General features: G+C 46.1%; 1 protein-coding gene across 2 annotated transcripts in view; it reads left to right on the top strand.

Moving 5' to 3' along the window:
* Nucleotides 1-6,875: 6,875 nt before the first annotated feature.
* FOXN2 (forkhead box N2) overlaps nt 6,876-26,212 on the top strand; it is a 223,044-nt gene continuing 203,707 nt past the window's right edge. The window contains exon 1 of one of the 2 annotated variants that reach the window (XM_069608411.1): nt 6,876-7,013. The gene's annotated coding sequence lies outside the window, so the exon portion shown is untranslated. Of the gene's footprint in view, nt 7,014-7,204; nt 7,289-26,212 lie in introns of those variants that run through there. The other variant, XM_069608412.1, reaches the window with a different exon arrangement.

Below are 26,212 nucleotides of genomic sequence, written 5' to 3'. Positions count from 1 at the left end.
TGGCCATTCTGCTTCAACTACGAGTCTATTGAACGTAGCTATGTATGTTAATAGGTCTTGATTCCCTTGGCGTAGGGACAGAAGTTTGTTGTCTAATGCCTGCCCATGAGTACGACGGGCGCAACAGCTTTTCCATCTCCTACTGAAAGCCCCTGAAGTCATGCAGCAAAGGATCGTCTTGGGCCACAAAGGGTACAGACCAGTCCGCGGCGCTACCACTCAGGTAGGATAGCTCAAAAGCGACCCGTGATTGGTCATTCGGAAAGGCCCCTGGTCTACAAAGGAAGTGCAGGCGGCACTGGTCCATGAACTTTGCAAACCTCTTGGGATCCCCCGTAAATCGTTCGGGCGGGGCCAAGGGAACTGCCCCAGGAAGGGTTATCTGAACAAGATTGGCTGATGGTGCTGGCATCGAGGGCACGCTTCCCGGCAATGGTGCATGCCCTGCTTTTGACTGGAGAAGTTGCCGGCTTAAATCATCAGTGCGTTCTTTGGCTACTATCAGCTCTCTCCTCAGGGTGTTGGTCCCCTGCCTGGCTGCATGTACTTCGGAACGTAGCTGCCCCAACATGTGGGCTAACTGGTCGGTTTCTGACGTTTCCATGATGCCCAGGTGGATTTTGATGTGAGTCTTTGTGTTCTGTAACGCTCACCTGGTATCCACGGGGACGTCACTCAGCCTGGTCTGACCTCTTACGACCTCGAACCATTCCCTGGAGTCTACTCGACTGGAGACTGGGCCTGAAACACAGGATTGGTAGAGTTTAACTCCCTATTGTCTCAGTGTGCTTGAACCCCTTCTTCCCTGGGGTCCAACCCTTCCCTTTGATCCACAGCTCACCTTGTTTTCTTGGAAAGTGTGCTCTCCGTCCTGCTTTCAGCACAGGGGTGCGTTGATTGATGCGGGCTCATTGCTGCCTAGTTACTTCACTGGCAAGAGTCCGACAGGTAAGTATAATGAGTCTTTTGTACAGTTCTCCAACTTCGTTCCTTTCCTTCCTTAGATGTTGGCCGGCGTCCGGGGATGGCGACGTGCTGCTGAGATGAGTAGTGCTGAAGGTGAGTGAGAGCGCGATGCGCGATGCGACCCTTTCGTATTTGTATTGAACTGAGTTCTTTTTCCGTGTCTTTTAGATGCTGCAGCGTTTTCAGCGTGGATGCCGGTTATGAAGAAGAAATGCGGTGAGTAAGCGCGGTATGCGGCGCCTCTAGATGTTTCCACGCTAACCTGGAGTGTCTTTTCCTTCTTGCAGATGGATGAGCAGTTCCGGAGACAGAGTTCCCCCAGAGCGGCTGGGATTCAGGTAAGCGTTTGAAGCTCGTACAGTCTTTAAAAATATGCGAAGATTTGCTGAATGCTTACTAATGCCTTTTTTCTGTTCTTTTCCCTTTTCCTTATGAAGCCGCGTGTCAGTATGGGAATGACACCGCCGAAGATGCCCGCAGAACAGAAGGAGCGATGAATGATGGGCAGAAGTGCCACAAGGTAAGGCTGTTCCTAATGGTGTTCTTGTTCTTGCAGGAGCTGAACGCAGAAGAAAGATGCAGGCCTACTGGAGACTGATCCGAAAACAGTGAGCGTCACGCTGCAGGTGCAGAAAACACAAAGCATGTTTCTCAGCCTGGGTGTGGCTTAAATAGTCTCTGGGTATCCCAGGTGTCTCTGGGCTGAACCACACCCAAAAGACTAGACTGCACTTGTCGTTCTGGGAACCGAAATATGTGGGGGCATCTGTTACGCTCACCTGGATTCCACAGGGGCGTCGAACGAAGCTGGACTGCTGCGGTCTCCACCAGTGTGACTCCACTTGCCCACTCAGTTTCGTCTGCCTGGCCCGCAGAGATATTTTCCTAAAAGCAGTCAAGGGGATTAGCCACCCGTGGTAGAGAGGTTACACTAACACTATTTTCCCCCGAAAACTTCCAGTATTCCCCTTCATAAAGTCTCACCTTATTGTTTGGAAGGATGAACTCTCCATCCTCCGTGGAGTGATGGGGGGCGTAGAAGTTCAGTTACTTCACTGATCCGAAGGTATTTGGCAGAGTTCCAGACAACAATGACTCTGAGGTAAGTATTAGAGTTCAAATGTCTGTTAATTCACTCTTGCTCCTTTCATACCTTTTCCCTTGCAGCGTGATCCAAGGAGTGAGTTTGCCTCGATGGATGAAGGTAGGGCTTAGGTAAGAGTCAGTTTGTACCAATCACTGTCTAGCTAGTAATATTGTTCCAAATGTAATTAGCCAATAGTTCGCTATCTTCTTTGCAGGTGCGGCGCCTTGCCGAAAATGTCACGTAGGATGGGTACCAGCGCTGCATCGAGCGGTAAAAATTCCAAGTAAGTATCTTGCGGTAAGTAAAAGAATGTCTTTGGCGGAATCCCGCTCACCTTTTGTTTGTTCTTGTCCTTTCAGATGCTGATGTTTCGGGCGGAGATTCAACGGGTGCTGCGCCGAGTCGTGGAGGTGCTCCGAAGACAGGTGAGTATGGTGCGGCGCTGCAGCTGGCAATGCGACGCAGTTTATTTTAATGTCTTTTTCCATTATCCACAGGTGCGGCTGCTCCAGGAAAAGATGATGACCAAATGGAAATCTCCTTGTTCTAACCTTCTCTTCTTCTTTCCTTTTCTCTAGGATCGGCTCCGGACACAAGACGGGTGTGGCTGTAGACTGGATTATGGACTGCAGACACGGTGAGCGTTACGCTGCTAAGATGCAGAATAACGCGAATAGTGTGCTGCTCTTCAGGTGTGGTTTAAATAGCATCAAAAAAGTAGTTCCCAGGTAAGAAGTTCCAGTACCACACCCAAGCAGCAAAAAAGTTCCTAAAGGAAAGTAGTCCCTTCATGGCCTCGTGATGGCCTGTACATGAGTTATTTGCAGGATGACCTGCATAGTTTAAAGTTGGCAATATGAGCCTGGCGCCGGCGCCAGGACTCAACCCATATAGCCCCTAGGTGGGGTTTTGGGAATTCCGGTGTCTTCTTGGGTGACTGTTCCCTGGACAGATGGAACTGTTCCGGATGTCTGCGGGCAGGCATCGTGACACATCCATCTTGTCCCCATCAATGAACTACAAGTCCAATCTCCAATGTTATCCTATGGGAGTGAGTGAGTCTGGTGCCACAAGCGCCAAGTCTGACTCCAAGTGGGTCTTTGGAGGGATGGAGAGGCCCTTGAGGGCCATGTAGGAGATCGTGGCCTGGCTCCAGCCTGACATCTTGGAGGGCTGGGGACATGAGGGGCAGGAATCATGACACTTGCTTATCTATTCTCCTAGTTCCCCCACTGACTGGCTAATGCTTTCAAAATACTAATAACCATATTAGTGTTAGTACTGTTCGGATTCTGCACCTGAGAATAGCTAAGACAACGCAACAACACGGCTAAAAAGGTGGTAGAGATGAGAATAGAGATAAACATGGACACAAGGATGCACGAGTGCACACAAACTGATGACCTACCTCATTTGGACTTAAGACAAAGTCCTATCATCCCTACAGGCTCAAAATATTGTTATCCTCAAGATCCTCGTAATTACGTGGGATGTTGGGTATTCTACAAAATAGATGGGGAGTGCTGCTATATGACCTAGAGTGTGGATGAGCACGTACAAAATGTGGGTGACCGTACCCAAGGTGTCCCAATGGGGAGAGGGACCGGAGAGAGATGTAGTTGAGGACTCGACCAGACGGTGGAATGTCAAGACAGATGAATGCGTCATTCATAGCGTCAGCCCCCCCCTTTATAATGTAGGAATGAAAGAAGTGCATCATTCATGGCGTCTGTCACCTCTCCGCTGCCATACCCCAAGCATGAGACACTACTCAGTGAGACAACCCTACCGACCTTACCCCGGAACGTTCGCAGAAGAGATTAATCTGCAAGCTCCGGTAGACATGGACATGCTGTAATCAAAGATGACGAAAGCAAGTGACGTCCTTGCTGAACCTGATACACGTAGATGCATTAGACACGACACAAACATGCACTTGCCGTGAAGCTACACGGACACTAGGTGAAACTGCATTTGCACAAGAAGAATGTACTTGCATTCAATAGACACAACAAAACATATACTCAATATGTGCAATGAAAGGCAACATGCATGAGAATACATATAATGCTTCCTAACGCAGAAACGCAACAGTAACGATTGGCCATTTTGCATAAAATGTGCAGTGCAGCCACATTCGAGTGAATGAGAATCATCGAAGAAGTATCGAAGATTCATGAAGAATAAACTTGCTGAATTAGCTAAAAACACAGATCCGAGCAGACCAGAAGGTAGCTGCACAACTCGTGACAAGGTTACAGTAGAAGAGGGAGGCTTGGACTAGTACTGAGGAAAACAGAAAATAATTCCCAATTGCAAGGCACATTTCTCTTAAGATTAGGTAAAGAAACAAACAGCCCTTAAAGACCAGGTGCTCATTAATTAAAGCTTAATATTGAGAAGAATAGCTCAGTCTCTAGTGGAAAGGAAGGGTAAAGCCACACACATTAATATGAGCTAAAATCCTAATAAAAGACAAGCAGGATCATTCAAAGCGTGGTCTCCTCACATATGACTTATACTTAAGAGAACAGGGGCTATTCATTAACTCCAAACACAGATAGACTGAGGCCTTCACTCCCCTCAAATTCTTAGAACAAGGATACAAGACAAAACCAAATTCAAAGCTAAATGTCCTGGCACGAAGCCTAGGAAATCAGAGATGGTGTGTTATAATTGGGAAAGGCAGCATCTTCATGTCGCTTCCCATGTCATTATTGTTTCTCAGGTGCTGATGACCTTCCAAGTAATCAAGGTTGCAAAGCCAATGCCAACCAATTCCCATCCTCAAATAACGCACTTCTGAAACTGTTGCACCGGCCAATAAAGTGGTGTAGAAAGGACATTTATTCACTGCTATCAGTTTAGAGGGGGTTCTCTGGTGGAGCCATCATGGAGCCATCATATAGAGCATGACCAATGAAAAGACTAACCCGTATGGATTGTGTGCATATATAATTCCCCTAACCAATCCCACCTTCCCGTAGGTTTTTGTAATGAAGAGTGGAAAGCTGTGATGTGTTTTATGCTTTTAAACTGATCACAAACTCAAGACTGGTGAGAGCACAGAGACAATTTGCGTTTGCTGCTGGCCCCGTTTTATCTGGATTGTTAATAAAACAGGCATGTGTCTATTACTTTGACTCTTGTGTTTTTGGGTGTGGGATTTCCTGGCTAATCTGGTCTGCTAAGAGTTGGGTCTTTCCATCCCACCATTACAATGTTTCAGGTCATACTTCGGGACGCCATCTCTTCTTCTGAGTACACATTTCCCGATCCAGTTCCTGAAAGGAAGGTGGATTCCAACTCTTGGTCCAGGCATGACCTGTTGCAGCCTGACCAGGTTCAGCCTATATGGCTCAACCCCCTTCCACTGGAAAACCCGCCGAAGTATCGTCTATGACCAGGCCAAATATTCTGAGTTCTCTCGCCCTGTTGGAGGTGTGTGGCCTAATATTCTTCTGTAATCTGAGAAGGCCCCCCTGCCCTTAGAATGGTTGACACCTTCGGGGCGGGGGGGGGGTGTTACACTGCTCCCCTCACCATAAGCCTCCTTACTTGTTTATGTCCTTGTAGATTCCTGTGCAGTCGTTGCCAATGTACTAACCAAATGTGGATATTTGGTAGTCAAGACACAGACCAGCTGTGAGCCTTTTATGCATACCATGCCCATGCTCCTGATTTAGGCGGGATACTTGATATTTAAAAATAGTTGATATTTTGATATATATTGCAAAATAGTTGATATTTTTACTGTCTCCCTCCTAAATTAATTCTAACCCCAATGCAATCGAACAGGGGAATTCAATTCTCCCGATTTCTGTGAGAATCTCCCTCCCAGGTGCTAAACTGTTGGCATGAATGCTCTTATGGTATGCTTTATTATACATATATGCACACACTGCACCATGGTAGGCCTCTCAACTCACTCATTTGGAGTGTCATCCAACGTGGAATCAGTCTACCCATCTGGCAAACTAATAATTCACCAATACGTGTCAATGGTCTTGCTCCCAACAAAAACAATCATTTTTCACCCATTCTGCAAACAAAAAAGGTTGCCAGGTATGACTGTGGGATCCACTTTTACGCTATATACAGAAGGGACCACCCAGTAGACGACCTCAAAAACTCCAATTTAGATCCCCCTAAATGTTCAGAATATTTCAGTTGGGGGCCCCAACTGAAATATTCTGAACATTTAGAGTCAAGATTCTTCTGAGTGTAGGTCACACATCAATTATCTATTAGCATTAGATGGAAAGGACAAATTCAGCAAGACAAGACTACGCAAGATCAGTTCTTTCGTAATATAGGCGTCTTGATAATTTCGCATGGTCATCGTTTTCCATCCCACACGTTGTAGGTATAATGAGATTGAAGCGATGGCAAGTAATCTGCGAAATCTTTGAAACAGCGAGTCAATTATCATTTTCGCATCGAACAGCGATTTGAGCCCGCGGATTACCAGACCAGAGGCTGCCCAGTGTTTCTTGCTGGAGTGAAATAGGTACTCCGGCGAGGTCACCAATAATTGACCAATTGCACAGTCGCGGTGTCAGAGCAGGAACTATGACTGTCGTTTCGGGTAGATTTGCAAGGGAATTTGTTGAAACACAGGCACATTTGTAATCCAAAATGGCCGTCTACTTGTTTTCCTGTTACTAGAAGACTGGACGGGCTTTTAGTCCCTTTTCTATATCTTTGGACTAGGCGGCACCGGATGCAAGATGGGTGGATCCGTGATGCCTCGGGGCGTGGGATGTTGGTAGTCCGCTGCGTCAGCGCAGCTGTGGGGGCGGGGCAAGCAGTGGCGGCTAGGGCGCCTGGTTGCCATGGAGACTGGCTGGGGGTAGGCGTGGCTGTGCGCGCGCGGCGGTGCGGGGAGCAGCTGCTGGTCTGTGTGTGACACATAGACACACACGAGCTTTGCAGAGCGCGCGGGACACGCTACATGTCTGTGAGTATGTGCATTGTGCCCAGTAACGCGTGGTAACCATTACAGTATCATGCCGGGGCACCCGGGACCCTGTAATTACCGTCTCTTTGAATAGGGGCTGGAGGCGAGAGGAGGGTGGCACGGCGCGAGCCAGGGTTGGGTTATTGTAGCCTTTGCTGCGTGTGCGTCTGGAACTGCCCATGGATGGTGTCGGGTGCTGGACTTTCCCGGAAGGGGTTGTGTGCCCAGTATGTGTTCCAGTGTTGGCATGCAGAAAGGGATCAGGATGATACAAGGTGGGGTTTGCAGCTCACTGCTCATTCAGTATGTGGGATGCTGGATATTTGTGTTGGGGGAGGGGGCTGTGCCACGAACGGTGTTTTGGCATACACGTTGTTTGTTAGGGGAAGTGTTGTACCCAGTACTGTAGATCGGTTTTGTGCGATGTGGGGTGGTAAGCATGCAGCATTGGCGGCCATGCTGTGCGCGGTATACAATGCCATGCAGTGTGAGGAAGTTAAGCCTACCATGCGTGGGGGCGGTGGGCATGCAGAGTGTGGGTCCCCATACAGTGTATGGTCACCGTCTCGCCCTGCTACTGGCACCTTATACTCTGGGGAACGGGGATCGCTTGTTACAATGCAGTGTGAAGTTCGTGACTGTTCACAAGCTGTGCCACCCTTTATCCGCTCTGTGCTGTTCTCACGTTGGTTCCAGCGTCAGTAGTGTATTAAGTGTTGCCCTGCCAGGCGGCCCTTTTCCCGGTGACTGCCTAGCAGCAAGGCTTTGTGCAAGCGATGGGACGAGTGAAAGACACGTGTTTCTATGTGTATACCCTTGGCTCTTCGCCATCCTGTGTTCATCTGCTCCGAATGGACTTGAGTTCGAGCCTAGCAGTCGGCAGCTGTGTCACATGCCCCTCCCCCAGCACATGCGCTCCCAGATAAAGTTCAGACAGGGCCACATGATCGTCATCACGAGTTTTGAGCGCCTGTTCTCAGCTGTAATTACTGGTGTTGTTTCAGACCCTGCTTCCGCACCAGGAAGCGCTCTCATACTTATAAACTTTACATGTCGGATGTATACGCGCATTAGCCATTTCCCCCATGTATGGATTGTGGTTGGACCCTCACCCAAACCGGGCGCTTCACTTTCAGTGAAAGAGTGCCTCTGCTTTCACCTACAGAATCCTCCGATTAGCCGGGCATTTATGGCCCACACCTTTAATGGCGCAGGCGCACACGCGGTATAATCGTGTGTATTCCCCCGCCTTCTAGTTGCTTTTATTTAGAGGGTAGCGATGTGTGTCCGATTTGGGCTTCCTCTTAGTTATTTGGGTAGGTACATCTTGATTTTGTACTGGGTGGGTCGCGTTTGCTGTTTTGGCCGCTATCGTCTGGTTTTGTTTTGCACCTCGTTGATTGTTTCCGCTGCCTTTGATTAAGTTTTAGAGGTACATGATTGCGCCGTCTGTTTTTTTTTTCTTTTTTCTGTTGTGTAGTTGCAATTTTACATATGTCGGTGGTGTAGCTCTTTTCTGCTTGTGAAGTAGCTTTCTGTACTCGGGTTATGACTGTTCTTCTCTGCCCTGGATGCCAGTGGACTGAGATTGGCCCCACCTTTTTAGGGACGGACATAACTGGCAGAGAAGCAGTGCTTTGCTGCTGGCGTGCGCATTTTCCTCTCTGGTATGACTGGCCCAGAGAAGTAGTTGCTAGGTGACGCCAGGCGCTGTTTGTCTCTCTAATATGTGCACAGATCTGATGCAGACATGGCAATGTACAGCGAGTTATAGCCTCGGTTCAGTTGCCTCCTGCCATATTTGTATATCCGATACTGATGGGGTGTACTGTCATCGAGCGGAGCACGTTGGGATTCGTGAGCAGTCAGCTATTCTACGAAGGGAGGTCTTGGGGCTTATGCACACGTCTCATTCTCGTATGTGGGACATCCCCACTGCACTGTTTAAGTGCCCGCCCAGTACGTGAATTTCTCTCGGTGCAGCCTTCAGCCACTCGTACATTAACGTTTTTAGGATTGGTCTATTTTGCGGTTAAAATGTTACATTAGTTGACCTGGGACAACATCCATACTTTATCAAAACGTACATTATTTTATTTATTTTTTTGCGTGTGCCTTTTTTCTAACGTAACTCAGCCAATCTTGTAACCGTTTTTCCCCATCATAGATGTTTTGAACAGGATGTTTTGACCACTTAACATTTAAGTTGTAGTAATGTAATGCCCTGTTCGTATTGAGGCTATTGTCTTTCCATGCTGCAGTAAAGCAAACGGGTGTCATGTGCTCTTCTGAACATAATTTTAATAGAGATAAATCATAACGAGAAGGGCGATTTTATATGCCTTATTTGTGTCTTTAAGTTCCAGTTGAACATTTGTGTGCTGTAGAAGTTTACATTTCTCCCTCGTCGTTCCTAGGAAGGTTGAAAATGCATGTGCTGACGCGGGTTTCTTGCTTATCAGCAATTGATTGGACTGCATTCTTAGGGACGCCACTTGACATTGCCGACCGTGATTGGACTGCATTGTGGGTCCCGTCCTTACCGCCACGTCCTTCCTAGCCCTCTGCTCTATGAAGAAGTCGGCCTTCACCCTAGTCCCTTATAGTATTTCGCCCGCCACTCCGTATAAAGATGTTGCTGCACATTCACACCACCCGGTTTTTTGGCTGGGCTTCAGTCTCTTATGACGTTTGGAGAAGACTTGCTGGGCTGTCGCTCGCGTGGGGCTCCGTCCAGACTTGGGTTGGTGGTGGAGCATAGAATTGCAGCACACCAAGGTAAGGAGCTGGGCTGGGGAGACAGAAATGCCACAGTTCTGTCCGACTAAATCCAGGTGCAGGCCCAAGACATAGTTGCTAGGGAAACGTGGAGGAGAGAACACCGGAAGAAAGGGCCTGAGTAGGTAGGCATGTGGCATGGCATGAAAGGGGCTTGGGGGCAACTGATATGAGACATTTGGTTGCATTTTACGACTGGAGTGGTTTCTGCCCGCAGGATTGGGGATCTGAGGGCTTCTGTGTTCACTACCATATTGTTGTCTCCTGAAGTAGTAACCTTGAGATGTGACCCTTCCATCCGAAGGTGGTCTCAAATGTACATGTTTTTTAGGAGCTGGTGATCCTGGCTAGTCCTTCTTCTTCGGGTCCAGCGGTGCACTCCCAACTGGTGGGTTTGGATGTCAGGGAGGTTCTGCTGTGCTGTTTGGGGAGGGCTTCTGTAAAAATTTATGGTTCCAGATGAAGCAGCACACGGAGCCAGCTCAGTTACAATGTTACAGCTTTGTTGTTCACATGCTCCTGTGGTGAAGATCTGAGCGAGAGCATCGACGCCCTGTCCGGCAAACTAGCAGTCTCCAACTGTCACTATGTGAACACCCAGCTCATGACACAGGAGCATTTGTGATGCAATTTAACACGCGCACCCCATAACATTCCACACAACACACACTACTACACTTGTCCCCAGTAAGCACACACTACTACATTTCCCCCCCCCCCCCCGTAATAAGGCCATCAGCCCAGAGGACCATACAACACCTCTTCCCCAGTTAGGCCAACAACCCAAACAAGTCTTACAACTCCTACAACACACAACCCCCAAGCACAAATTCCATAATGGTCCCAAGAACGTACTAAATCAGAGGCAACTAACAAAATTCTATAGAACACAGAACAACGTTACGTCAGACCAAATACACGTACACCAAATCCACTCCCAAACACCACACGTTACAATTCCGCACCTTACTCGATGATGAAGAATACCTAGGTTCTAACGTGACCCTCCTAGTCGCAACCACCAACCAAAAATGGCACACCCTAAGCAACAAATACAGGATGACGTCAGCAGACAACTGCACTGAACACTATACAACCCTGGTCACAGCCATAGATCCAAAATTGCCTACCACGGCTAAGGAATGATGGAAGACCTCAGCACCCATTACACTGTAGGAGCATCCAGCAGGACACTCAACAGCCAGATCCCTCACCTCCAAAACAAATCCTAAGGACAGGTAACAGGACCCGGCTGGAATCCCGTTACGCCTGAAGAAATATGGCCTAACCACGTCTCAACCAATGAACGTTTACAACATCAAAGGCCAAAATTGCACCAATCCCGTGCATCATACTAAACCTTGACATAAAAAACGCCCTAAATTCACTAGCCGCGACTCAAGAAATCATATGGAACACAATCACACATTGCGCCCCTCCCGCGACCCCACAACAAAACCAGAGTCAATTTACGGGTTACAACATCTCCTAATAGCTCCCACTCAAACCTCAAAGGGAAACGCAATGACACACACTCAAGGCAAATATCTACCTCCAGTCCGCCCCCCCCTAAAAAGGAAAAAAGGCAATAAACGTAAATACACAAATGTAAACATCTCAAATCTTGAGGAAATACCCACCCTCAAGTCCGTCCTCCCCGAAGAGGTAAAAATAATGCAGTAATGCACATACTGCAACCCCAAAAGGTAAAACCCCCGAAAGGTAAAACCCTCAAGTCCACCAACCTGAAAGGGAAACAATGAACATTGAGTATCTGAAAACTTCACCAAAATACAATGAAAAAAATGGACAACAATGAATAAATACATAACCTCGGAACAGGGCCACAACGAAAACACTTGTTCCACACACACACTGCAACGGTCCGACATTGCAACACTTCACTAAACAAAAGGCCACTACACAGACATGCACACTTTACTGACATACAGACCTCACCAACATCCAGGTGCTTTAATCCTCCGAGAGACTGAGGTCGGTCAACCTCATATAAAAACCCCACAGCTCCGGGTCGAACTCCTTGAGAGACTTCAACAAAACTCCACAACCGTCACAGTAGAACTTGAAAAGACCGACCTCCATACTGCAGAGTGCACAGGCCTGCATACACAGTCTCTTCCTGAGACGTGGAGCAAAATGTTCCGTGACAACCAAAGAATGTTCCGTGACAACCTGTGGTCCTTCGCCATCCAGCCTCCTCTTTGACGCAGATCCCCTTGCGTTACCACCGAATGCAAATCCGGAGGACACCCCGCCTGGAACGCAACCCATGTTCTCCAGCGGATGTGCACTTCCTGGCGCTGGGATGATGACACTGTCCTGGAATACCACAACAATTGGTGCCTAGAGCCCCTGATGGACGTCCGCCACGTCGCATTCCAACAAACAAATAGGGGCTAACAACATCATCAGTTCCAACCCCAACTCCGCAGTGGAAACGTGTCCAACGCACTTAACCAGGACTGAAGGCTCCAAACACTGCTTCGAGTCCTCCATAGAAGCCAGCGTGCCGGCAACCCTATCCCATGTCTCCTGATCCATGAGACGGGCAGCAAGCTCCTCTTCACCCGGACTGCCTTCAGGCACTCGCCGCCCGTACAGCTGTCACACTCGATCTGTCCACTGCTACTGACACAGTTCAGACCAGCAGGGAAAGGTCGCCTCCTCAGTCAGTTCCTCCGCCCAAAATCCGAGCTGCACCCTGCGTCAGAACACTGCGACGACTGCTCACTTATGCAGTCCTGCCGGACAGGGCAATAGTTGTTGTGGACGGTGGTGTCCTCAGTCATACCACTGCCCCCTCCGCTGCAGCGACCTGGACATCCTCGTCAGCAGTGTAAAAATGTATGGTTCCGGATGAAGCAGCACACGGAGCCAGCTCAGTTACGATGTTACAGCTTTATTGTTTTTTTAAAAAAAAAACTTTTTTATTAGTTATTAACAAACAATACAAACCAAACTTGCAGTGCATACAGTAACATTAGTTTCCTGCCATACCATAGTTTCTGCCTCCACCCATTTCTGCAAACCCTTCCACCATACCTCCACTCGTGGTTTGTGGCATGTCTTCCATCCCATAGCAATCCATCTCTTTGCAAGTGCGTATGCCAGGTCCTTTTAGTTTGCTCACATGCTTGTTTCTGTGGCCTAGGGAACCCCCCTAACAAGCAGGCCCACACAGTATCCACCACTATCTTAATACCTCTTTCTGCTAGCTTGTGTGCCACTTCGCTCCAGAAGCGCTCAATAACCGGGCATGACCAAAACATATGCACCATGCCCACATTCTCATGCTTGCCGTCCTGCATTTTAAACCTATATATCCTTTGGGGTGTCAGATACGCTCTATGCGTGATATACAGCTGTATCTGCTTTAGTCTAGCGTTCCTCGACACCTTCCTATGATACCCCTGGGCTCGTTCCCACATCCCTTCGGGGCTCCCACTTCTCCTTCCCATTCTTGCCTCAATTGTACTACCTCCTTCCCCACTCTGGACATCACCATCTCATATATTCTAGTTATCTCGTGCCCCCCCTCCGCTATGTCATATATTAAGTCTATAGTAGCATCTGGTTCTCCCTCCAGTACCAATTCAGGCCAAGTTTTCTTAATTCTCTGCACCAGTCTATGGTACGTGATAAACTGGCCTGTATGTAACCCGGTTTCCACCCTCAACGTCTCAATCTATTGTGGTCCCCTCTTGCCATATATCTCCCATGGTCGCTATCCCGACCGGTTCCCAATGGTTTCTGATTATCACCCGTAATTGCTTCTCTCCTCCCGCTAGTGCTACCAATGGTACTTAAGTGGAACACGGGGACGGGTTCTCCATCAATTGGCAGGCCCTATGCCACATCCTCCATCCAAGCACTATTATCTTGGGGCGCCCCTCCATCTCTGCCCTGGGCAGACACTTCTCTTAAGTAAAATGGGGCGCAATCCTGGCCAAACAACCTGGATTCTGAGATACTCTCCTCAAAGAGCCATTTGGCCACGTATTGCAGCTTGCCTGCTACATAGTAGACTTCATAATTAGGCAGTTTGATACCCCCTCTCTCCATAACAATTCTGTAGCTTCCAGAGAGCCACTCTGTTCCGTGCCACAGGAAGTCCCTACACATGCTGTCCAATCTGGTGAAGAACTTCTTTGGTATCCAATACGGAATGTTCCCAAAATAGTGTAGCAGCCTAGGCCGGACCACCATCTTCAACATCGCCCCACGCCCCATCATTGCTAAAGGCAGCTTTACCCAAAACCTCATACAATTTTCGATTTTCTTGATAGCTACCTCAGTGTTACACCTATGCTCTTCTTCCACCGTGTGGTATATGTCTAACCCTAGATAGCGAAATGTGCCAACCACCCATGGGATCTGTAACACCGGCAGTTGATTCAAGGGGATCCCTTTATATCCACCTAATGGGAACATGCTGGACTTCTGAGGGTTCACTGCTATGCCTGACATCCCTGCATATCTTTCCATAACCTCCAAGATATATTGGAGGTTTTCCTCCGGGTGTTGCATATACACCAGCACATCGTCTGCATATAGGGATATCTGCTGTCGTTCACTTCCTACTGCTGTCGTTCACTTCCTACTGCCATGCCTATCGTGTCATGCCCCAGGTAGATCGCTAAGGATTCCAGAGCCAATATATAGAGCATGGGGGAACTTGAATGGTGCCCCTACGGAGTTGCCACCTTTCCGATATCCCTGCTCCTGTTTTGACTCTGGCTAGCGGTTCACTGTATAACATTTTCACCCACTGTAAGTATCCAGGACCCATCCCATAGCCGGCCAGAGCCGCCAGCAACCAAGGCCATTTGACCGAGTCAAAGGCCTTTATTGCGTCTAGTGACACAATTGCCAGGTCACCATCATTCTCGTTCCCATATTTGATGACTCTATGGAGCCTTCTGAGATTATTAGATATATTCTAATTAGGGACATAGCCTGTCTGATCCCGATTTATTAATTTGCCAATTACCCTCCTCAGTCTATTCGCCAAAACAGTCAGTATTTTACTGACTTGATTTAACATTGACAGTGGTCTGTATGAACCACAGCTTTGCCCGGACTTATTGGGTTTGGGTAGCGGTATTATAATCGCTTCTCTGAGTGACTCTGGCAGTCTGCCCAGCTCATATGCCTCATTCAACATATCCAGCAGAGGGGGAAGCACTTCTCCTTTGAATGCTTTATAGAATTCACTTGGGAGTCCATCAGCCCCTGGGGTCTTACTAGTGGGCAACTGTCTCACCATGTTCTCTAACTCCTCTAGAGTGATCGGCTCATCCAGCTCCTTTCCTCTGCACTAATCTGTGGTAATCCTATGTCCTCCAATGTTTCTACAATCGTCGCACGATTATCCTCCCCGTCATCTTCATATAGCCGCACGTAATAATCGGTTGGTGTCCTCTGTGCAGATCTCACCGTCACCCGCGATCTGTATCCTTTGTTGCAATGTTTATGAGCGGCAGGGAGCCGCGCGAACACCAGATGCCCGTCCTCCGTGACACGACAACTGTATCACCCTATGGCGATCGCCTCGCCCACTCAAGCTCCAAAGCGCTGCCACATTATTGCTATAAGTAAATGAATGTCCGGAGCATGCCTTGAAAGCAGAGCGTCGCGCGTCCTGTGGCAGCTACCTTCCTTCGTTTTCCGCCGCCATTCAGCTGCATTCGGTCCTCTCAGAGGCTGTGGGTGCGATCGCTTTGTTGGTTGCCATCTTGGCAACAATGTATCCGCGCGGCTGCATACTCAAAGTTCTATATTCTCCCGGGTGCCAGGCACGATTCCCTTGCTTTTCGAGCTTGCTGCAGAGTGTCTATTCAGATATCCATAACTTCATTTCTGGAGCACAAGAGTTATTATTCAAGCCTAATTTCTAGGACCAGTGTCGGATCGGCAGGAGCTGCACGAGAAGGCACGTCCTATTCTGTGGCTAGTTAGCCACGCCCCCTGTTACAGCTTTATTGTTCATATGCTCCTGTGTTGAAGATCTGAGCAAGAACACCGGCGCCCTGTCCGGCAAACAAGCAGTCTCCAACTGTCACTATGCGAACACCCAGCTCATGTCACAAATCCCATCATGAACGCTCCTAACATGCGCACCACATAACATTCCATGCAACACGCACTACTACACTTGTCCCCCCGGTAAGCACACACTACTACAGCTTCCTCGTTCTCCCAGCAGTCTGTTACCTTCAGAGTTGCTAATAAACAACATAAGGCTTCCTCCATGACCATCAGTAGATGGACTAAAGACACTATTGCTGTGGCATGTTCCACTCTGCTGAAAAAAGGCAGTGAGTTGCTTCACCAGGGGTATGGCCACCCCTCGGTCTGAATCTAGCGAGACCCTTTTGCAGGATATCCGTAGGCCTGCTGGCTGGGCTTCCTCCAATACCTTGGCTCAGCATTAGACTGGAAATCCCAGGGCAGGCAGATTGTGCCTTTGCATCATCTGTTTTACAGGCTGTTATTCCTTGAATGTTGGTGGAATTAAAGGTTCACTGGGTTTTGCAGTGTCTTGGATGTGCATTTTTTCTTGGTGTGCTGTACGGTTCTGTATTGAGCATACTTCGACAGTACTGGGGTTAAGAGGAGGGGTGTGTAGGTAACGCAGGGGCTACTTTACCATTCATTACTCCTAGCCCTTCCCTCCCTCATCTGTCCTGACTACCCACCTCCATCTCATGAGACCATCCGTGCAGTCTTCTTGGGAATTGACTGGACGTCTGGTGGTACTGCGTGATCTTTATACCAGGGTTAGAAAGGGACTTGGTTTAGGCCGACTCCTTCATGGAGAAAATGACTGTGACATGGAAGAGAAGGGACTAGGCATCATGAAGATTACTGGTAAGTAATCCCTGCATCACAGACCACTTTGGTATTGTTGTTCGCCCCAAAGCATTACATGTCCACCCATCATGCACTGACTCAAATTAAAGCCTGTTCCTCTGAGGTGCTGGGTACTTGGCTTTCATCTCTGGGGATCGGTGGTGGTATTACGTAGGTACTCTTCTAGGTCCAAAACATCTGCACAGCAACACAATTGAGTATGTATGCCACAAATCTAACTTTTGCATAAGATGCAAACTGACTGTATTCCCTATTTTTATATACCTTAATTTTGTTTTAAATATCTTTGTTAGTTTATACATTTCATCAAACGGTTACTTTACCATTGCTATGTTTGTGTGATACCATTTGGAGTGGGGGGGTCTAAATTAGCTCTTGGTGCCAAGTTTAGCATGCCAATGGCTACACATAAGGCTAAGTAGCTCCTGGCAATTTTTCAACCCTTAAGTATGGGGCTTTGGGTCTAGAGGTAAAGTGTTTGCTAAGTGTCATATTTTGTCTTCATTATCTTGCTCAGAGCCTCCCCTGATGAGGTCTTCTGAAATTGGGTTTTCACAGCTAGTTATTTACTACGTCACAGTAGATCTGCTTGTCAATTTACATTCTGAATGAAGGTTTCAGCACATATTGGCTGCATCATATGTGGCTTAGATCAGGGCATGCAAAATCTAGCCCACTCGGATTGGCGAGGAGATTTTCTGAAGGGCGAGTACCATTTGCAGGGTACTTGACCTTGCTGGCGATTATGGGGATGTTTAGAAACTTTATGTTTTTTATTTTATTTTTATTTGTTATTTTTTTACTGACAAACTTTGCAGTAAATGGCAAATAAAGGTTTCACTGTACATGGCTATCCTTTGGGTGGTAGTATTGCACCGAGTATGAAGTTTGCTTTTGGTGACAAGCAATGTTTTATAGAAAACCACCTGTAAATATTCACCTTTTAACACGGGGCGAGTATGTAAATTAAGGAACGTAGGTCTAGTGGGATTTTTAAGCATTTGCGAGGCCTATTGGATGTAACATTAAGAGATCTGTAGTCGGTGGGCACCACCTGTTCACAAGAGTACATACCCTAGTTAACAATTGTGGGGTCCACACACCAGAAATCCCTTTGTGCTAGGGATCTGATACTGGACTGAGAAAAACTGGCAGCACCCATGTCAGTAACGGGGTGAACCCCCAAATGGAAAAACCCATTCAAATCATGTATACTTTCGTTCATGTGTATACCAGTCAATTATTACATTCTTCACTTCTGATCAAAATGTTGATACATAAAATGTGATTCGGCAATAGTGTCATATGTTAAGAAAACACAGGCAGGCAGTCATGTTTACAAGGATCCAATGCATTTCAGACGTGATCTACTGCCTGTTTTTTTTAAAATCTCTAGTATGAACAGAATGCCATACTGCAACAGTAATCCGTTCCCCCCGCCCCCTTCTGCGCCCAACCTGTGACTTTTCACGTAGAATAATAACTTGACTAGAAACGGGAGGAATTGGGCTGGAACAAGACAGAACTGCGCTCCGGCAAAACTGTCTTGCTGGAGCGCCGTTCCGTGTAGACGTAGTGGTTACAACCTCTATTGCTCAGCTGCATATGTTGGGATTTTTGTGTGTATCGTGAACATAGTTTGCCGTTGACCCCATACTGCTGTTCTTGGGTGCGTGCCACTGTATGATTAGAAGTGCAAGAATCTGCAGTCCGGTCATATTGGGAAAATACTTTTTACTACAGAAGTCAGGCAAACCTGCATAGCCAGCTTTAGAAGCACAAAATTGCCTGTCCTTGAACATGTGAATCAGCTAATGAGTAATAGCTAGCAGCCGAAGAACATGTCAGTTTATCCTTTATGCACTTTTATGGTTCTTTCCTCATTCTATTGACTCTGCGGCTGAATTGGACACAGGATTTATACAGTGGTTCAGCCAACCTAAATGGTAACTACTGTGAACTCTGGTTCAGCCTCATCCTTTCTCCAATGCTCATCAGGTGCTAGAGAAATGCTAAGTAAAGGTTACGCTTGGTCCTGATAAGACAACATTGCCTGTAGATTTAAAGATCTCATTGTGATTCCCCGAAACCAAACAAACGCAACATATCGATTAACCTCAGTTAAAACGCCTTCTCTTTAGGAAGATGCGTTTACACCTCTGTCTGCGGTTACGATGGCAGTGTATAATTTCTTTTTCTTTTTTGGAATGAGGCGTTCATCTCCCAAGCTTTCCTGTCAAGTGCACAGCGTGTTTCTTCACTACATCCCTAACGGCGAGCCACAATATACCCTTTCGACAAGCTTCTGCAGTATACATTTTATCCGTTCGAAGAACGAAGGAGTCACTCCTCCTTTCAAGCAATTGCAAAGAACATGGGTACTTGTTGGCGATTCGGGTTTCAGCTCTGATTGTCAGTGGCCGTGGCTTCACATTTAGTTTTTCATCCTACCGTCTATTTTTATTTTTGGCAGTTAGTCACAACTGGTATTGCAAACCACACTGGATTAAGTGACTGCCAAGACTATACCTTTCTAGTATCCATGCTGCCACGGGTATGCTTTGTGATCCTACTTCCTTCACAGCCCCATGAAAATGCCTCCCAGGCTCATTGCGCGTGTCTCCATAAGCGATGGCACCAGAAGACTAGCCAGTACTTTTTTGAGAGATAAAGGGATATTAACAGTGGTCGAAGTGTGCAAAAAGCAGTATGTGCCCTGCTGGCCTCCCCAACCCCATCGCTATGCCCCTTCTATGTGCAATTCAAACCCCCAAACACACACCTGCTGTTTACTGAAATGTGCAGTGTACTGAAGTGCAAGTCTCAACTTCTTCCTACACTTTAAAACCATTCCGGAATGGTTTCTTTTTGTAATAAAAGTATAGGAACAGTAAACTGCTCCCACCCACTTCGACCACTGGATTTTTATTGCATATGCCCTATCTTTTTAATAAACCATCTTTTCACGAGTTCATTTGTTACATGGCTAACCTTGTATTCTGCTGCTTTTTTATGTGCAGTGTGTTTGTGGTATTCCCCCACATAGCCAATCTTTTTTTGTGGGCTAAGATCTTGCTGATGGGTTTCATTTGACCCTCGAGGAGGTAGACAGTCAGAAGTGAAGGGGCTGTAAATGATCTGACTGAAGACATCTGAGTCAAACTATAACAGTCTCGGCAACTAGAAGAATTTGTGGTATGTCGTGGCGCTGTGGAATTCCTTAAGCATACCCGTATCTTATAAGTTTGAGCTCCTCGGCTACTATTGAAAGGGGAATGCATTGGTAGCATAGCGATGGCGAGAATGAAATCTGCAATGACTGTATAGTGCACAATTTGCTCTTTAACTTGCACATCCTTGCTCTGAAATTCGTGATATATCTTAAATTAACTATATTTTTCCTTCCTACTGTGTAATGCACAAGCTACCCCGATGGTGATCTATTAACAAGTATCCAATCACATCGTGTAGTAAGATCCCACCCCCTTCAAACCATCGCACGTGAACTGCTTTTTATTTTTTATTTTTTTTACTTGCCCAACCATTTCCTCATTGGTTAACTTTACATTTCCATATAAGCAGAGAGCCAACAATAACAATCATCTTGATAAGATTTCTTAACACGAGACAAACTTTATTTTCACCCCCAGTGTTTTTTCCTTCTGATTCTCAAAGCTTCTGTAAAAACAGATAACTTTCTACAGCCACTGCACCATCAGAAAGCAGTTGTAAATTAAAAGATCAGGAAGAGGCAGAATTAATCCAAGGGCTTTAAGAAGAGGGGGTTATTAGTTTTACTTTCCTAATATCACTTGCTTTGTAAGTCAACAAAAAATATGTTCTGAAAAGCTGTATTCAACAGCTACTATTTGATTTAGAAAGAATATTTTAAAAATGTCCCATTAAGCACGGAGGAATGGAAAGGGTTAATTAGAAGGGGTGGAAAGTAGGATTGGGGTGAGGTCTACAGGTAAAGGGTGGCAAACATAAATGTAAATAGAAGTACAAACCTGACTGTTAAAAACAAGTCCTCAAATCATTGCAATCGATAACCTTCCTGATCATCAGACCTCTTTTACAAATATTTATGTGGATCGTTCAACTTCTTTTCTACGTTTCTATATTTGTCCACCAACCGCTGTCTCATCACTGAGGGACATATATACTTGAGCCCAAAACACATGTCGGAAGGTAAGGCTTGTGCCCAGGGCATTAAGTGGCCTGGGGGAGACCCCCACCAGGCTCTAAAAATTGTGCTTGAGACGGGTCCCTGCCAAAACCCCTTAAGTACCCTACTAGCCCCAGCCCACCCAGTTGGTAGTAGGCAAAGCTTTTTTGGTAAAGTCTGAAATTCTTGAGTGTAAGTGAGAGATTCAGGCTTTAGAAATAGTCTTGCCTTGTCATTGTGTTGCCGACCTCCCTGCATCTCTAATCAAAGTGGTGTGGGGTGGGGTGGGGCGGTCGGTGACACAATTTTGTACAGTCTCAAGCGCTCGCAGACAAGCAAGAACTTCAGGCTTTACAAAAAAAAACTAGCTTTCCATTGTGTCTCCACCCTCCTGCCAGACACCCCTTTCATTAGGGATGCAGGGATCATCACCCCCAGTGTGAGGGTGATGATCCCTGCATCTGCAGTGAAAGTCGTGCCTATCTGGGGAAAGGGGGGTCAACGCTGCAATTAAAAGGCAAAGCAACACTTACCTGAATTTTGCAAAATCTGGCCTGGGCTCTTATGGGGGCGCGACAGGCCACATTCAGGTGAGGTGAGTGTTGCCTCCTAATTGCGGCACCGGACACCCGGCTTGAGTTGCAGACCACTTAAAGCACCACACGTGCCTTTACACAGGTTTTTAAAATTGTATGTACTGTGGTCACCTCTGGAATGATTTTCTGGTGTTTCTTTGCAAATCTGATTTGTGCCGCCATAGAGCCCGTAGGGGCTATTTTTAGTTATCCCAAACTGCCAGGGAATCGGGGTGCCATACCAGTAGAGAACAAAGCAGTAATGGTGTGAAGAGCACACAACTGACAGGATTTTGTTTTCTGTTTTGTTTGTTAGTGGTGACATAATCATTTTTTAAAATTATTTCTTTTTTTTTTTTTACAAAGGGTTCAAATAGAAATTATTTTATGTTACTTTATGTAGCATTTGCATTGAAATAACCTTTTGTTTCAATGCTGTCGTTGCAATAGTCAGTTTCACAGTTTTGCAGGTGAGCGTTGCCTGAAGCTTTGTCCAGGGACGGTTTTATCCCTCGGGGACCAGAATGCTGCTGTTGTCCTGGATACATGACATCATGTCACTTTGTAATCAAATTTCAGGCGGTTGGCTGCCATGCGCCTTGATTTCATATCCAACTTCCACACTCGGCAGGATTAGGCAACACAAAGGAGCTTTGAAAATCTACTCCTGTGCAAAACCCATGTTGGAAAAGTAATGGTCTGGCTGCTTATCTTTACGGCCTGGATTGTTTTCTTTTTTCTTTAGGGAAGCATGTTTATGCGGGTTTCATTGACCCCATTTTGCAAATGCACAACATTCAAAAATCCATAACTCCTCGCTGTGCCGTCACCTCAGTGAAATATGAACGTATAAAATGCAGGGCCGTCCCACATGCCTACCTTCCAGGCTTCATTGGAAAGTAACCCTCATCTGGTCTCTTCTCAACGCCAACACTTAGCAGCTCACAGCATTCCGAGTTGGGAACGATAAGTGAACAAATAGAGTAAAGGCACTCCAAGACCTTTTGGGTAGTGCCAGCGTTATGACATAAAATTATACACCCACGTACAACATAAAATTGCACATGGGTGGCTATCAACCAAGTTGAAATGGTACACCTTGAGTTTCTGAATCACACAGCAGTCCCTTGAGCTTCGTGCTCATATCTGATCTGACTTTTAATCCAACGATGCAAAGTTTTCCTGTAGTTGATGGTCATAGAGGTGCACTTTTTTATATGCAGCTAAAATGTGATTTTTCTCCTTGATTGACCATGGTATCTAGTTCTGGAGCATATCTCTTCATTGTTCTCTGCATAATTAGCAATCTGGGAGCTTGGATCGCAGGCTGCATCCCATGATCCAAGCCTGCATTCCAAACAACCGATGGCTGCTCCTTGTCCCTACCCCGCTGCCATAGAAACAAAAAAGGGGCTCTGCATGGAGCCCACCTTCCAGTTCCACGGCTGCCATCCTCGCTGCGTCTCGTTCATTCAAACAAAATACATTGCTGTTAGCACCCCGGATTTCTGGATTGAAAACCCAGGGTGCTAATAGCAGTAACACCCGACCAGTTATTGCGATAGTAACATTATTTCTTTTTGATACATTGATTGTGGTGTTTTATCCTTCAAAAAGGACCACTATAATTTGAATACTTCATGATTTGATAAGCAGGAGCGACCACAAACTACTATCATCCATTACGCAGGAGCCACCACTGGGTAACCAGGAGCTAGTATTGCACATCGAACTTCCTTCCACATGGAATGCACCTTTTTTTACTTTTTGCCAATTATGTATGGCCCATTATATTTGGATATATATATACATATATATCTCTCACACTCAATGGTAATGTCACATGTGCATGTTTTGTAAGACACTAGTTGGACTGCGGAGCTAGCAGTAGCTTCTATGGTAGACTGGTCTCTCCTCTACTAGAGTAGACGCAAGAGCTAAATGTCATCAGCAATTCGAAACCTGTTAATTTATAAGACACTGCTCTCCTCGATTATTCCGTCATTCACTACTTGCTACTAAACCTTTGTTTAGTTACTTTTTATCCATTAAAGTCTGAAGAAATGCAACTTGGTTTGTTGCTTGCTTTTCCATTGACTGTGAATGAAACTCGTATTTTAGCTTTAAAAGTAAGGTTGTTCAGGTACCACAGTGGTGTCTCGTTTATGCCGATTGATAGTTTTTAGTATTACGTTGTAGATGTGTAGTCATGTGTGTTTGGGTTAAAGTTTCAGGTTGTAAGTCATTAATCATGTGGCAGTGTGTCTTTGGTACGGGGAAGTGCATAGCTCTTGTGCTCTGAAGTCTTAAGAGTAGTTTGACTTTGAGGGCTGCCACTTAATAAAGAAAAACGCAATGAGAACACTCTTACTCCAAGATATCCCTCTGCCCAAATAATGCTCTTCAATCTGACACTTGTATAATAGTTCGTCACTCTTATTTTTCATAACTGTTTCATGAATGCATGTGTGGGACCTGCATCTCCGCTTTTCGCAGCCCTTAGTTGTGTTTGTATGCTGGTGAGGGAGGTATGTGGACAGTAGAGGAGCAGATCGTCTGGTGAATGAAGACTGACTGGTTAGCTAAGTGGGTAGTGGAACAGTCCTGTGCCAGAAGTATTTTGGGCATGGAAAGTGTCTGGTGCACGCTGCTGGATTAAGGAGGTGTGTACATTGGAAGCTTTCAAATCAGTAGTGCGTTGTCGGTTAGCTAGACGTCATTCTTGTTGTCCCCCCCCCCCCCCCCCCTCCAACCTGTCCATTTGACAGTGCAATTCCAAGTACGGTCGAGTTTCTGTTTGGTATGCAGCTACACAATAGAACATTTTTAGTAATTTAAATTGGCCGTATTCCTGTAGCTCCCAAAAGCGTACATTTCCCTGCAGTTCGCCGCAAAAGTCTGGAGGCAGCTGTAGCACTCCACGGTGGCATATGAATGTGATATCACGTTGCCTAGCAACTATGCATGATGCGCCCTCCATTTCTGAAGCGCACTTACTTCATGCCTACCTTCTAAGCAAAGTGTCACTTCATGACTTCTATTACTTATATCGCACCACTCTACTGATAACTGTCGAGTGAATATAAGCAATGTATGTAGTGGCCGTGTGTATTTATTTACTAGATTTTTAAACTGAATTCTGACCAACCTAACAGTGCCACTCCTCACAAAATATTAAACCCATGCCATACTTGGAAATCTGTGACTGAGAATTTAATACAAGATGCAGTGATCTAATCGATAGTCCATGGAAGTGAGCATGACAGTGGTGATAGCAAGAAATCTGCAAACGGTGACCCTCTAAAAGCATGCTTATTTACAAATGACCGCAACCAATGCAATTACTAGTACACTGTATCCTAGCCGTTCGATTTGTTGATCAGACAATTGTGTGAGAAGCCTATTCTGGCCTACGTGTTGCGTTTTTTTTTTTGTTTTTTTTTTTTTTTCCCGATCATGATCCCACATATTGAATGGTGGAGAGGGCTGGTAAAAAAGAAAATGACCAGTGAAGGAGTGGGTGTTGGGGTCACGGTATTAGTTTTATGATGGTACGATAACCTTCTTGCCAAATGACGGTATATCATGGTTATCGCGGTATAGCAGGTGTAGTTAACCAATCTTAGCAAATATTTTCTGAAAGGTCATACATTGTCAGATTTATCATCACAAACAAAACCAGGCACGCAGGGCCAGAATTGGGCTTTTCAACATACTTTCCACTGAAATGCCATCCCTTGCTTCCACCAAACACAAACGCACGTGTGGAGAGGGTGGGGTGGGGGGGGGGCCTGCTGCAACTGGCAAAGCAAACTGAATAGCTTTTCTTAAGTGGTCATTTTGGCTTTTAGCTCCCCCACTGGCTACTGGTGAAGATGAACATGTTGCCATCTTTATAACCTGCATGCCACAGATCAATGGAGGCTGATGGTCGTATAAGCTTGTGCGCATACACACACATGCACACGCACGCTCTCGTTACGTTACAGCCTTTAGTTTACTTGCGGGCCAAAAGAAGATGTTCATGAAATCACAGAGATATTACGCTTTGGTATGGCAGCAGGGAATACCCACAGAGATGAGTGAATTCCGCAGTGTGACTTATTGTATGTAAATTCAATGATAGAACCAGGCAAATAGCCCATTGTCTTATGTTTAGCAAACATTATCCATTATAAATATATATACCCCAAAGCCGCCAACCCAAAGTAAACCCTTTCCCTTCTTGGCACTGTATTTATTCTTCCTATTGCTAACATATTGATTTTTTTGTCAGGCACATGTGGTTTATGGAATGGCATTAAAAACTGCTCCAACTGAAACTACTTGGCAGATGGGACATCCAACAGTGCAAGACCAAGACTGTGCAGCACTTGCTTACTGCAGCCTTTCCAAATTAGATAGAAAAGCGCACTTAACGGTATGAACGGTATACCGGTATAAACAATGTGACGGTTATTATTGTTCAATTGAGTGGTTCACGGTATCTTTAACGGTATACCGTTACATCCCTATTGGGGATATCAAGGCTCGAAATTAAGACTGGATTGGTAGGAGCTCAAAGCAGCTCCTGGGTATCCAGCATTAACCAGTGACTAGGATCTACCAATGGAAAACGAGGAGCTAGTGCATAGTGTCTACAAATCTAACTTCCACATAAAATGGAATCCTATCATTTTATCCATTATTTATGACTTCTTATGCTTTGTGTTGCATATATGTGTCCTAATATTTATTTATAGTGTGTCCCAAATGCACAGAGTGTATTTGGCATCGGTTACCCT

The sequence above is a fragment of the Ambystoma mexicanum genome, chromosome 4q, assembly GCF_040938575.1.
Source record: "Ambystoma mexicanum isolate Mex_15411 chromosome 4q, UKY_AmexF1_1, whole genome shotgun sequence".
Lineage (NCBI taxonomy): Eukaryota > Metazoa > Chordata > Amphibia > Caudata > Ambystomatidae > Ambystoma > Ambystoma mexicanum.
This window is presented reverse-complemented; position numbering and strand designations above follow the sequence as displayed.